Source organism: Etheostoma cragini, chromosome 24 (genome assembly GCF_013103735.1).
Source record: "Etheostoma cragini isolate CJK2018 chromosome 24, CSU_Ecrag_1.0, whole genome shotgun sequence".
Classification (NCBI taxonomy): Eukaryota; Metazoa; Chordata; class Actinopteri; order Perciformes; family Percidae; genus Etheostoma; species Etheostoma cragini.
Window position 1 is genome coordinate 4,248,303 of NC_048430.1, and position 11,487 is coordinate 4,259,789.

The 11,487-nt window shown below is 40.9% G+C and overlaps 1 long non-coding RNA gene across 1 annotated transcript in view; it reads right to left on the reverse strand.

The window, feature by feature from the left end:
• The window catches only part of LOC117939635, a 26,241-nt gene that overhangs the window by 1,981 nt on the left and 12,773 nt on the right, over window positions 1–11,487 (reverse strand). The gene's annotated exons all lie outside the window — the stretch shown is intronic.

Genomic DNA, 11,487 nt, shown 5'->3' on the forward strand with positions numbered 1-11,487 from the left:
GTGTGTGTGAGTGAGAGACAGTGGCCTAATTATCCCAGAGAGCATCAGCATCCTCAAACAGAGTGAGTAATTCCGATCCAACTGCATTATCACCCTGCCATAACACTGCCATCCAACCCGAAATCGGCTCTGCTGAGCTGATCCGCCTTTTCCCCCCAAATCATCTGAGGTCATGACTTACTGCTCACTCCCTCTGAATACACAGCAACATTGTCTGCATAGCAAGGGCCCCACAATGCACGTCAACATCAGAGATATTTCTGTTCAATGCCTTATATCCACAGGGGTTGCTCTTAGCAGATGTATCATCATGAACGTATCTATGCAGTAGTGTGCAGTATAGTCCTAGGTGCTATAATGAGTTTTTAATTCAGTGCTTTCAATTATTTTTTTCAAGGTTCCTCTTTTTAAATAATGGTATCTTTCTAAAATGACGGATCCATATAAAATTAGGTTTAACAATTTTATGAAGACGACCAGAAGACCAAATTAGAACATGATAGTGAAAGCATAACTGTGACTTAATTTTTGGGCTTTTCACACATGCTGCACAAGGGCACATACAAGATTGAATTTCTATCTGGCGAGTATTTTTGTGCATTTACAAAAGGTCAGCCCCCCTCAAAAAAAACTAACTTTTAGAGAGGCAATATGTGTATATGTCAATCCCGTTCCATTAATGCAACAACCAAAAAAGGGCTTGCATACAGAGGTGACCACTGGGAGGAAAAGAGCTGCAAAAAAAAAAGCCTGTGACTAAAAAATGTCACAGTGAATGGAAGCTGTTAAATATGCCATTTGGTTGGCCCTTTTCTCCTGAAGCAACTATGGGCAACATGTTGAGTGCATATTTCTCTTCTGGCTCAGAGGGACACGTGCCTCCAGAGGCTCGGGCCTGAGAAAATACCTTAATACTCCTGCTTCCTGTCCTTGCTGGTATAAAGCTATTTCCCTCGTCATTTGGATCAGGATGTTGCAACTCACCATTTCCCCCCAAAAATGCCAAACTCTGAATGACATTTTGCAAATTTGTATTACCATATTTGCATGAAATTGGCCCGACCTTTCCCTTCTTTGTTTTTTTTCCTATTATCGTACACTGTGTCCTTGCTTTACTACCAAAAAAATGAGTGGCAGGAAACTGTAGTAAGCTAAGAAAATGTTTCACCAGACTGCAAGTCTTGGATTAAGATCATGTCATGGCATTTGGTTGTGTGATTGGCCTTTGAAAGGAACAGTCAAAAAGTGGAAATTTCTAATATTTGCACATGTAAGCTAGGAGTTGTGGTGATGGCAGAAGAGAGCGGCTGTTCAGCCAGCAGCTGGCCAACAGGCAAGACTCAAACATAGTTTCTGGGCATCGGCGTCACCTTGGACACCATGCTGGCCAAAAATACGAGTCCATTCTCCCTGTTCTTCTGTGGTTGTGCCCTACAGTGAATGCATACTAGCATTTGTCCTGCACAATAACTGGCCTGCAGTGTACCCATCTGTTGACTGAATTTGTGAAGCCAGGTGTGCATGTGTGCATTTGTTTGCTTCTTTTATTTGGAATCAAATTGTGTTATTAATGCTAATTTGCACTGTGATGTTGGCCACAGTCAGAGCTTGTACTCGCTCACCCAGAAAGACACACGCATACACACACACACACACATACTGAAAACTCAACGGCACCACAACCGGCTTAGCTTTCATTACAACGATCACTGTGTTAGGTGTACTTGTCAATCTATTCAAGGTGGTGGGTATCTCATTTTGGATGGACACCCTTTGTGGCCTCTTTACTATAAACTTCACTACATAGGGGCCCCTGGCAGAGCTAGGTTAAGGCTCAGGTGCAACTGGTTTTATAGGCCCCTTGCCTATAAACTTTAACAGCTAATGTCAAAGCTGCCGAGTGAGAGAAGGGGACCATTTTGTTAAAAGAACCAGAAATCAGAATGCAGAAATACTAGATTACATAGTGTTAAAGGTGTTTATTGAGCCATATCTTCCTGAATTAATGCCAGTACAGTAATTTGTCAGCTGCATCTGAGAGTAAACCCAGATCATAGTTATTGCATCACAACATTGACAGCTGAAATTATGAGAGCAGCTCACTGGACATGAAGGGGACAAATTCTATAATACCTATCCAATTACCGCTGTTCAATAGTGTAAACCCATTGAGACCATGCCTTTTCACCCACTCCTTTCCCTCCTACAGCAAAAAGGGGGCTTGTGTACAGGAACAATGACTGGAAATCAATGCCCTGTTTGTTCGGGATGGCAGTTTCCACCTGCCTGTGTAGTGTCTTTTATTTCCCCATTAGAAGAGAAGCAGCATGTTAAGAGAGAAGCACACTTAACACTATAAGAGAGAAGCACATTGATTATATGTACAAAGAAGTAGAGGTTGTTCCAGCAAGACAGAGGGAAACAGGTCAAACGTTCTTTTTTTAATATAAATACAGGTTTGCCACATTTAGAAGGATTTGCTTTAATATATAAACTAAACTAGAAATAGTTTTAACCACTGCATGCAGTTAGTTGTTCATGGTTTTCCAACCTAGGGGTTGAGCCCCTCCCACGGGTCTCAAGGTAAATCAGAGCGGTCATGTGATGATTAATGTTAAAGTTCTGCTGCACAAATGTATTTCTAATGTTTATCTAAATGCATCTATAATCTTTGTTTGTTGTAAAATGTAATTAATGATGTGATATCATGTAACTAATAACACATTTTTAACAGAGCAAAGATAGTAATCCTCTAATTCAAACTAGTCTAATGTGATCAAAGATAGTATATAGTTTTACTGAGGAAAACGGCGTCATTGTTTTGAGATTTGGCATATATATGTAAATAATTTGTGCTTTATATGAGTTATGTTTATTTTTGCTTATAGGAGAACTGTTTTAGATAACACTTGTGTAGCATTGCTGTGGGTGTAAATATAAAAATATGTCTGTATTGTGTTGATTACATAAATGTCATGAGGGCAAAACCATCTGGACATTTTTTTCAACTGTATGAGTTACAATGTTTATTTCTTCACAGTGAGACTCTAAAGACATGAGAAGTGTTTTAGAGAGGAGACTGGCTTAGCTTGTACTGCTCTGTGTGTGATATCAAGACATATCTGTAAGATTCATGTTTCGTTTTATTTATGTATTTGTCTTTAGAGCCTACCATTTTCAACATTCAAGTGACCTCACTGCAGCAAAAATATTCTTATAGCCCACTTTGTCCTAAAAAAAATGATGTTCTTATCTTGACTGTAGACAACAACATAAAACCAGACAGACAAAGAATTGTAAAAATGACCTTAGGTTTCTGGGGGTTTTAAACTGAAAGGAAACAGTAGTAACTATAGCTGTAAAAATAGAAATATTACTTCAAATCTATCCTCAATTGCAGGCCTTGAGTAAATATATTTCATTACTTTTCACCACTGCATTTTAGGAATAAATGCATTTGCTCCAACCAGAGCTTTGACAGGAGTGATGTTGATGGAACAACAGGCTGTCTGTGTGAGCAGGCAGTGGGACAGGCTGATGGGTGGGAATGACAGCAGACTGTGGGGCTCACAGTAATGTTGTTATTTGGTAGAGGATAGCAAACTTTATTCATCAATGTTTGGTGCAAACAGGGGTGGAAGTAACACATTACATTTACTCTTGTTGCTGCAACAAAGTCGTTTTTTTGTGTATGTGTAGTTTGAGAATGTCTAAAAATCCGTAATTTTAATTTTAACTTAAGGCTCTTTTGAAAATTATTTGTAGGCCTTTTTTGACTGGACAGCTTAAGACAGGAAAGGGGAAAGAGAGGGGGAATGACATGCAGCAAAGACCCGCAGTTCAGACTCAAACCCACAGCTGCTGCGGTGAGGGACGGGCCTCTTGGGGCGCACACTCAACCCGGTGAGCTCACCGGGCGCACAATTACATGTTTTTTTTTTTTTTAATCAAGTATTGTACTTTGCTATGTTTTCATCAGCTGCGGAATGAAAACAATTTCCAAACCACATTTAGTTGGGAGATTGGAACAGAAGAAAGGTGAGACAGCAGCTGCAGCAGAGACAAAGCTGCAGGTGTGTCTGCGGCTGCAGGAGGGCAGAGCTCCATAGAAGTACTACTCTGCACCCAGCTGATGCTCTGGAAGAGATACATGTTGTAAATGTTTACGTTCGCCGGCCGAGGGTCAGCCGTCAGTGGGTGGGAAGGGTGAGCCACGACGGTTGCACCCGGGCTTAGTATTTAGGTCTGCATTGCCAGACCTATCTCTACAGTATTTTTTTCAGTGCTGAAGTATGGTCTCGCTAAAGGCTTATCTATTCTGGGATAGCGGAAAAATACTTTGGCTTGTTTGTATTTCTTTAAACCAATCACATCCCTCCTGGGCGATGCTAAGCCCCTGATACAGCAACGGTGTCCTTGCAAATAGACACGCTTCATCCAAGCAATTTACATTGGTTGAGTCATGATAAGTATTAAATGCACAGTTTCAATCACATTTGTATTAGTCATGGTTTGGCATTATTGCCAATTACCCTGACATAATTACCACAAGGGGTTGTGTTGCTGATATTGTTCCACTAGTGTGTACGTGTAGCACACTCCCCCAAACATATAATGCATTACATTTTAACTGGCCTACTTTTTAGTAAATGCATTTTTCCACAAGTACTTTTACCTCAGTGAAATGTCTTTAAAGTAACAGTTTATTACTTAAGTATAATATTCTAGTACACATTTCACCTCCGGGGTAGGGAAGTGTATTTTTCGAAAGACAAAGTAATTAAAGACAGTTCATTTTCATTTGTTTCATCTTCAATAACATTTTTTGTTAAGTAGCCTTTAGAGCATAAGTCTTTTTTCCAGAAATAGAAGGTGATTATGGCAAAAGCCTCTCACATTCTTTGACATCCATTATGCATTTTTAGCAAAAACACGTTCTTGTGTTAAAAAAAAAAATGCAGCAGTAGATGTTGGCCCCATCTCAAGTTGTGTTATCCTTAGTGGCTGTCTTGTAGCGAGTACATGAGTAAATGGCAATGAGTGGGGGGGTGGTTTCAGAACCTGTTATCTGGGACATCTATTTAATGAGCAAATCAATCACAGTCATCAGAAGCTGTCAAACAAGCAAAGCAAAACGGATGTATTCTGTTTTACTTAGTGGAATACTCTAGTCTCAAACCCTAAAATTACATGTTTCCCTATGAAGTCTTGAATAATCAATGTATCAGTGACCACTTATTTATCATTTCTGCATCTTCCTATTCATAGATGTATTATAAAATCCGTAAGAGCCGCTCCTATTTTGCCGCCTTGTCTCCACTGCAGGCAGCCCTGGTAAATCTGTGGAGAAAGCCGCCAAGTTGGTAACACTGTTCACAACATTACTGCGGCAGCTTCCGGATTTTCCAAACGACGGAGCAAAATAACAGAACGGCATGCGTTAATCGCGTGTCAAAACAATTACTGGCGTTAAAAGAATTTGAATAAATTTGTTATTATCTCGTTAATTTTGACAACCCTGATAAGCTGCCTGCCCAGATGACCTTTAGGTCCCTTTCCTTCTGGAGGACGGTCTGTTAAAAATATAAAGCAATCAGAACCCCCCCTCCACCAGTCACACTACACAAGTACACACTCACTGTTTCTTAGAGTCTCAGCTCTTGCTGCGTCACTCAAGTTCATAACCCCACTCACACACACACAGCAACCACTTCAACAGAACACATGCAAATACAAGTGCATCTTCTCACCAGAGAGAGCGCGCACACACACACACACACACACACCACCATTTCTATTCCCCTGGCTGTCAAGTCTAGTCCAGGTTGGTTGTCTGGAGAGTGGAGGCAGGCTGAAACTGTCCACTCTGCTTATTATCATCGTCTGGCAGGAAACCTACAGGGTCAAACAAAAACTTCACTTCTTCTCAAATGCCTCACCGAGGCTTGATTGATCCCAACTGGCACCACAGAGGCCAATGGTATGGAGAGGGGTGACTGCAATGCTCAGCAGATCTTGCACCAGATTGCGTTCAGATAGCTATCAGGAATGGGTTCAGTTGAGTGAGAGTGATGGATTGATGGATGTGTTCGGATTTGGGGAATGTAAGAATTATGAGCACCTGATTGCTCTTTAAGCAATCAGGTGCTTAAGGGCTGGTGCCCTTAAACAAAAGGCATGCGTGTGCTGCCACAAGCAGGCGCCAGAGCCAGTTCTCCCAACAAATGTTTGCAAACCAATGGTTTAACTTTACGTTTCATTTAACCGTAAGGCAAAACCATACAAATCTGAAGCCAGTCAAAATAAAAAAGGGCTTTGTGTTCTAAACAGCTCCTAAACAATAAAGAAAATCCAAAAAGTAGGTGGTAAAGTTGCTGTAAGGTTGAACACGCAAGATAGAGAATATTTTCCAGCCATTTGGAATTTAAGTAAGGAGAATCATTTCCAATATTTTTGGCTGTTGGAATAAAAATTTGCAAACCCCCTACTTCATGCCTTTGATTAGCCTTGGCTACAGCCACTGCAATCCATCCATGCATGTCTCAGTGAAATGCCTAATGAGTGGGATCAGTCAACGGCAGCTGGCAGCCAGTCACAAGTTAGGTACAATGGCAGTTGTTGGTATGTTTTAATGCTAAGATTGAGAGAAACATTTCTGTAATTAAGATAACGATATTTGAAATATCAAAAGGTGTTTGTTTTGTACACAATTGCTGAGATTTGTAATATAATGGATGTTGCCTTTAACCATTACAAAATACAGTTGTAGTTATTATTAATGAGAAAAATAATAACCATCTGAGAATTTAAGATAATCTTCTTGGTAGTTGGAGAAGGAGATGCAAATCAAAAGGTGTTTAAAAAAGAAGTAAATACTATGTACAAATCAGAAGATGTTGTCACTACATTACATTTGGAGCAAAGCTGTGCTATATTAATGTTTCAGGTTTCCAGGGTAACAGCAGAGCAAACTGACGAAGAATCCCAATCGTTCATGTGCATTTACAACAACACCTGCAGGCGGGGTAATACAGTAGAATGGCAGTTAGTGTATGTAAAAACCTTCTGGTGCTACATGTTGATGTGCAACATGTAAATTGTTTTGTCATTAATTTGTGGTTACAGTTACCCACAAGGGACAGTCCAGTTTTCAAATTCTTTTTTTTTTAAATTTATTTTCCCAGTTTTGGTCTGCTGGTCATCTGTGTTTTAGGTCCTTTGTTGGGTCAACTCATCCGCAGTTATCAGCCAGTTGCTGTCAGCCCAGAGTGGAAGTGAAAGGAATCGAAGTGAAGTAACCGGGGGAAGTAAGGTAGACTCATTAGACGTGAGGAACTTTTGACCCCCCTCGCTGACACACCTCCATCGAGGCACCTTTTAGTCTACATCAGCACTTCCCACATCATGGAAAGTTTGGAAGGGATGTTGCTGGACTGGCCCTTAGTGGACCGGTCGACTGGAACTCCAGATGGCTGGTCCACCTCTGACACGGCAGTGGCTAGAGCCTCAAGGGCCTTCTATGATAGACAGGGATTTTGGACTATGTTCACAATGAAACATGCGGGGTTCTACTTTCCGTTAAATGGTCCCTTCATCCACAGACAGTAACATATTTAATAGTAAGTATTCAAGAAAGGAACGCGACTTCCGGATAAGGCTGAGGATCACCAAAATGCACAGGCACCCTGCATTCTCACAGCTGAAAAATGCTTAAAAAAACACAGATAGGAACTTTTTGCTCTATGTTTTTCGAGTGACTGATGAGTGCCTCATCATTCCTCACACTCTCCCAGGCTGAAAGCAGCCCACAATGACAACCCAAACAATGTGAATCAGGGGATGTAGCAACAGTGCATCATTACACTGTTGCCATGGAGCCTGTATTGTTAAAAGCAGTACCTACAGTTGTTACATCCGTAGAAGCTAGGTAATAACAAAGTATTACTTTTTTGGCCACTGATGTGGCAACCCGGGCAAGCTAAGGTAAACACACCAAGAGTGGAAGGTAAAACTTAGTTCAGGATAAAAAGAGCTATTCATTTTCAGAGGCATAACTTGCTCTTGCTGCACCGTTGCAACAGCCTAGATCCAGCCCTGTGAAGCACCCATTTTGGCTATCTTTGTGTCTGCTCTTTATCCACATCATCATTTGAATTTGCCTTTGGGACTGCCTCCCTGAATTTATAGTCACCAGCACTGGTGGCAGGATGGTTTGAGAGCTATCACGCTGCCTGCCAAGGCTGCTTTGCTAATGACTGCATGTGAACACAGGCAACTGGCGTCCAGACCACAAGTTAGCAAGTCTTTCACAGCATTAGATGTCTGTGTGCTCAAACTGTCACAGACTACTTGAAACCACTGCTAGATCTCTGAATCATAAAATTGGAGTCATCAGGGATGCTGTTAAACTGTTCAACTCCAACCAAAATAAAGAGAATGGCGTGTTAATACATGGAGGATGGGCACAAGGGGAAGGACGCAACCGCTGATACAGCACTCATCTTCAATGATTTTTATCCAGTAAGTCACTGAAGTGGTGGCCTATTATACAGACATGGTCAATTTAACATATGCTAAAAAACACCCCAGAAACTGCTGTTTGTGTCTCCTCTGAAAGCAAAAGTCAACGTTGACTAATGTTAACTTACTTTTGATATGTAACTTACATACTTATCTAATGCTATGTACGCCAGTACATTTATTTAACATTAAAAATTATGAATGTTCTTCCAAAAATATTTGAAAATAAGCACACTTTGCAAGAGATAGAATTGTGCACTGCACCCTGGCCTTCAGTACGTTCTCATACACCCACACGCTTTGAAGAGCAACCTCACCCCTAACTTGATATACAGTCGGTGTAAGGGAGTGCACACTTAAAAAACATTTCTGTCTCTTTATAAAACATACTTTGTGTCTTTACTTTATCCGGCTTTTATTATTATTACATTTTTCAAATACCGCAGTTTATCTGACAGCCAGTTAAAACGATGAAAGCTGAGAACACAGAGGCGTATTGACATGGTCCACATTCTAGATCGTCTAATGCCAACAGATTCACTTTGACAGCGCTATTTTAAGTATCGCAACGATGAATCCTTGTGATTGCACTTGCTGCTATTCTCCTCAGTGATGATAAGAAAGCCAGTGAGGAGAGTGTCATAAAAAAAGATGGGTACAGTTACGCATGCTGCATTTGCTTTTATTGCTCACATGCTTGCATCTTTTCCATTACCCCCACTGTATTAACTCTTAGTCGAGGACATACACTAATAAGATTGCAGGAGACATTTTAAAGACAATTGCTTTCTTAAGCCATGCCAGTGGCATGGATCTAGAGATCGTAATGTTGGTCTGTCAAGTCAGTTGGTTTATCCACCACTGTAGTCCAGACTAAAATATCTTAATATTTATTGAATGGATTGCTATGACATTTTGATCAAACATTCAGAGTCCCCAGAGGATGAAAGCTATCGTTTTGTTAATCCCCTGAATTTTAATCTGTTGCCAACATGTCAATGATGGTTGACTTGCTGTTTTGAGAGAAATGGAGAAAATCCAACAACAATTGAATGGTTTGCTACATTTGTGGTTCCCACAGAAAAAATTGCAATGGACATTGATTAACTTTTCAAATAGCACCATCACCAGAAAAATATTTTTTTATTTGTCCTAAACTTTTGTTGACTAAATAACTGCAAATGTCATTGTATTCACATCAGCTGTACTTAAATAAATAAATATATATAGCAAATGCTAGTGCATGCTAGTAGTGTACATAAATAAGGTGAACATGGTGGATGTTGATGACCAACATTTATATTTATTCATTCGATTAGGACAATGCACAATATTCAGCATTTCTGTAAATGCGCCAGTGTTAGCCAATCGGCTATTTTACAACTGTAGTCCTACCTAGCATGCATGCCTTTATGGTGGGAAGAAACCGGAGCACCCACACAAACATGGGGAGAACATACAAGCACAGAAAGGCCAGAACGACCTGGATTCAAACCTTCTTGCTGTGAGGCAGAAGTGCTAACCTGCCACCGTGCTGCCTAACATGTATGCATTGTCATCGTGACTACGTTGCATGCTGATGTTAGCATTTAGCCTGAAGCACCGCTGTGCCAGCCTTACAGAGCCATGGCCACACCACTATATAAACATTTCAAGTTGTCGCCATCTTTCTCCTTTTGACTGAAGAGCAATTGACTGTTGAATTTAAAATAAATGGAATCACAACTTTCACCTGCTTGTCAGTTTATTTCACAGCAGGAGGTAGTCATTTTTCTTCAAAAAAATTGCTCATTCCGAATTTGTATGACTCAAAACCCTAAAGTGTTTAGAACCCTAAAAAACTCAGCAAGACGCTCTCTCATATTGCCTCTAAAGAGATATCTACATATGCATGATTCAAATACTTCTTTATAGCATGCAGAGCTGTGTTGCACGAATACAGTTGGCTGGCTGTGAATCACTATACCTTGTTCCCTTATGAAAACAGCACTAGATAAACCCTGACATATTTACACACATCACAGTATGACTCTTTTACAGAATACAGGAGGGTTTGTCAGCTTTCGAGGCACTTTGAGCCCAGCAATGTCAGGATTTTGTGTGTGCTGTGAGATTTATTCAACAGAATGGAAGCAAATGAATGTGTGTGTCATCCCTTTATGTACATGTGCATGCATATGTCCCTATGTGTGTACATTTATCTACCTTTATTGTCAAGCTTGTGCAAGAACATGAGTGCACCTTCACCTGTGTGTGCAAATCAGGGCTCTACCGTGTTTATGCATGGATGCATGTGTAGGTGTGTGTATGTGTGTGAGGCCTGTTGCTGGCCATCCAAGCAGACAGGTGTCAGGTCGTATCAGTGCACCGCTCCAGTGACCCGGTGAAAACCTGGAGGAGAAAAGGTGAATCACTGGGGCCACACTGGGGCAAAAAAACTGCTCGGCTAAGTCTAGTATTACCTGAACACACACATGCACTGGTTGGGACACACTCACAAACACACACTGGCAGAGTGAGAGAAGAAAATAACATAGGAGGGGAGGAAAGGAGAAGAGCTAAATGCAGAGATTAATAGGAATGGCCACGAGACCTGGTCTGGCGCGTGCGCGCACACAAACTCTCTCTCTCTCACTCTCTCTCTCTCTCTCTCTCTCTCTCTCACACACACACACACACACACACACACACACACACACACACACACACAGACACACAGACACACACAGTGTGAGTCATAAAAAGTCACATACAAAGTTAAAACACCTACTTACATGATTGCGTGACAGATTCCAGCATGACGCATGAAACTATAAAAGTATATGGTGTCATGCAGTAAAATCACACATCAAATGAATTAGCAGATTGATTGAACTGACAGCAAACATATACACCACCTCCACAGGGCTTGTGTGTTCTGTTTCAGTGCTTGATAAGAAGAATAATCACTCTCCTTTTTCTCCTTCC